Genomic DNA, 3,657 nt, shown 5'->3' with positions numbered 1-3,657 from the left:
GCCCATGTCAGCTCTCAGATACGTTTGTTTGGCTCTCATAGTGTGTTCAATACTCTTAAGTAGTTGCTGAACGGCTTGGCCTCCTTCTGTGGAGTGACAGAGAAACCGATTCCAACTGGCTTCATCATGAAAGGAAATTCACTGGTTACCATAAATGAAAAGTCTAGGGGGAACGGCTGGATTCAGGCCCAAGTGACGTCATCAAGCCCTGGCCTCTGTCCAGCTCTCAGCCACGCTTTCGGCCATGTGGATCCGACCTCAGACAGAATCTCTGTATCATGGTCACAAAAGGGCTGCCACAGCTCTAGCCCTTGCATCTTCTTCGCTTTGAATCCCACAGGGAAGAGTGAGAGTCTTTTCCCTAAGGTTCCCCCAAACACCTCACTGCTTCTCATTTTCTATGACTGGGGAATATATCCATTCCTGAGCCAATCCTTGAAGGCAGGAGACTGCTCTGCTCCAACTGGCTGAGCTTGGGGGTCCACACTGGCTTTGAGAGAGCGGATGGGGGAGAGGTGTGGTCCCCAAAGGGGGATCATGACACCATAGTATTTTATTTTGTTATTATTTTTGAATGTTTATTTATTTATTCTGAGGGGGGGAGGGGCAGAGAGAGAGGGAGAGAGAGAATCCCAAGCAGGCTGTGTGCTGCCAGTGCAGAGGCCAACACAGGGCTTGAACTCACAATCTGTGATAGCAGGACCTGAGTCGAAATCAAGAGCTCAACGCTTAACCAACTGAGCCACCCAGGCGCCCTGAGGGACCACTTTAATTTACGTTAAAATCTGGATTAATGCCTTTTCTTGGAAAATGGGAACCCGGGCTGTGTTCTCACCCATAGATCAGCTGTCTGTGGGGGCAGAGGAGGGGTTGCCCTCGGTCTGCGTTCTCCCTGCCCACCCCCCCGCACTGCCCACATATCCTGTCTGGCCTCTGGGAGCACTTTAGTTTTTATCCCCAGCATAATTTGATTCTGTAGATAAATCTGTTTTTCCCACCAGAATGGAATCACCAAAAGCAGAGATAACTCTCCCTGTGCTCCCATAAACTCCCGAGGACAAATGCCTGCCGTTTTTGATAGTCTCATTCCTCACTGTTTTAAAAAAGATTTAAGGGATGCCTGGGTGGCTCAGTCGCTTAAGCGTCCGACTCTTGGTTTCAGCTCGGGTCCTGATCTCACGGTTTGTGGGTTCGAGCCCCTGCGTCGGGCCCTGTGCGGACAGCGCAAAGCCTGCTTGGGATTCTCTCTCTCTCCCTCTCTCTCTGCCCCTCCCCCACTTGTGCTCTCGCTCTCTCCAAATAAACACACTTAAAAGAAAAGGTTTAACGCGTAGTGATTTCAGAAGCTGCATCTGACAATTCCAGTATCTGAAGTCCTTGGCGTGGGTGGCTGGGCGGGGATCTCAATCTATTATTTGTTGCTGGTTCCTACTGGCTTGTTTCTCAGATGTGTAGCGATTTGATTGGGATCTCATTTCTGATCGAAGTTCACCTGTGGGAATCCTGAGGCGTCTGATCCCTGCTCATCGCATTTTTGATGCCCCGGAGATTGATCAGTAGCAGCCTGTGCCATCCACTCCCAAGTCCCCATCAGCTTTCTTCTCCCAGTAACTTTTTATTTTTAGTTTTAATTGTGGTAAAATAGACATAATGTAAAAAGCACCCTATTAACCATTTTTAAATGTACAGCTCAGCCACGTCCAGAATGTTCACACTGCTGTGTGACCAACCTCCAAAACGTTTTTATCTTAAAGAACTGTAACTCTACACCCATTAAACAGCAATTCCCCATCCCCCCACCCCCAGCCCCTGGCCACCGCCCATCTATTTTCTGTTTCAATGAATTTGACGAGGTGCGTCGTGTAAGTGGCATCTTACGGTGTTGATCCTTCTGCGACCGGCTCATTTCACGGAGCGTCAGGTCCTGAAGGCTCATCTGTGTGGGAGCTGGTATCAGAATTACCTTCCTTTTTGATAATATTCCTCAATGACATTCCATTGTAGGCAGGTACCCCGTTCCGTTTATCCATTCATTCGTCGGCGGACGCTTGGGCTCATCGACTTCTTAACTAATAGTTTTAGCTTTCTTTGAGGATCATGCTCGAGATCCACTATTTCCTTTGGGTTGGCTAAGTTGTGATTTTTCTGATTGCTATTCCTTTGGTAATTATTGGTTAGAATTCTTCTAGAAAGAAGGCTTTTCCTTCATCAACTATTTGTTTATGGGTATCATAAAACACAGTTTGTTCAGGAAAGGCAGAATAAATGATTGGTTCTTCTCTTTTATGTATCAGTATTCAAAGTCAGGAGCAACTGCTAAAGCGACTGTTGAGTTTTAAATTTTTTTTAACATTTATTTATTTTTGAGAGACAGAGAGAGATAGAGCAGGAACAAGGGAGGGGCAGAGAGAGAGAGGGAGACACAGAATCGGAAGCAGGCTCCAGGCTCGGAGCTGTCAACGCGGGGCTTGAACACATGAACCATGAGATCATGACCTGAGCTGAAGTCAGATGCTTAACTGACTGAGTCACTGAGGGGTCCCTGATGAGTTTTTAAAAATATCATTAGGAATCTTTTTTTTCTTTAAGTTTTAATTTATTTATTGAGAAAGAGAGAGAGAGAGAGAGAGAGAGAGAGAGAGCAGAAGTAGGGGAGGGGCACAGACAGAGAAAGAGAGAATCCCAAGCAGGCTCCACGCAAAGTCTGACACAGGGTCTGAACCCATGAACCTCGAGATCATGACCCGAGCCGAAATCAAGAGTTGGACTCTTAACCAACTGAGCCATGCAGGCGCCCCTCATTAGGAATCTTTGATTAAAAAATCTGTAGCTATGTTGTAGCCCATTAAAGTCATTATTTGGTTTGATGATCACCAGTGCCATCTCAGGGGTCCACCAAGATAGGCTCTGTGTCCTTTGTTTTTCCAGGTGGAAACCACACAATATTGAATTATAACGCCATGTTTGTGTTGCATTGGGGTGGTCTTTAGGCAAACATCTTTGTTGTAGTTTTCCTTCCCCAAACAAGGAAGTTGGACAAGATGAGCTCTGGGTACATTCCTGTTCTAAACTCTACTTTCTACAGCATTTTCACACATAGTTTACTCATTGGACTCTCCCAGTCTTGCTTGGCTCAATCCAGTTGTCAACATCTCCATTTTACACACGTGGAAGTTGCCCCCTGAGTGAGAATATTTTTTCCAATTCCCCATACTGAATTTTCCCCCACTAGACTTCAAGCTATGGTTCTCAGTCAGGGGTATTTTGCATCCCAGGGGACTCGTGACAATGTCTGGAGGCATTTTTAATTGTCACTCATGGGAGAGGTGCTACTGGCATCTAGCTGAGAGAGGCCAGGGATGTTGCTAAACATCCTGTGATGCACCGGACAGCACCCTCTCCACCCCCCACGTCAATGTCATCCAGTCCCAAGTGTCAATAGTACCAAAGCTAAAAAACCCTGACTTGAATCAATCCATAGAGATGCAGTCATATGCCTTTTTATCCAATGTTTATTCAATGAAAGGATGTATACAAATGTACATATCTGAGGGTTCAAGCGCACATGAAATGGAACGATGGGACGCTCTGTTCTTAGCATATCCACAGAACTTAGCCATCTGATGTTCTCCTACGTTTCTCCTTCAGTCTTATTTC

Source organism: Leopardus geoffroyi, chromosome C1 (assembly GCF_018350155.1).
Source record: "Leopardus geoffroyi isolate Oge1 chromosome C1, O.geoffroyi_Oge1_pat1.0, whole genome shotgun sequence".
Taxonomy (NCBI): Eukaryota; Metazoa; Chordata; class Mammalia; order Carnivora; family Felidae; genus Leopardus; species Leopardus geoffroyi.
This window is presented reverse-complemented; position numbering follows the sequence as displayed.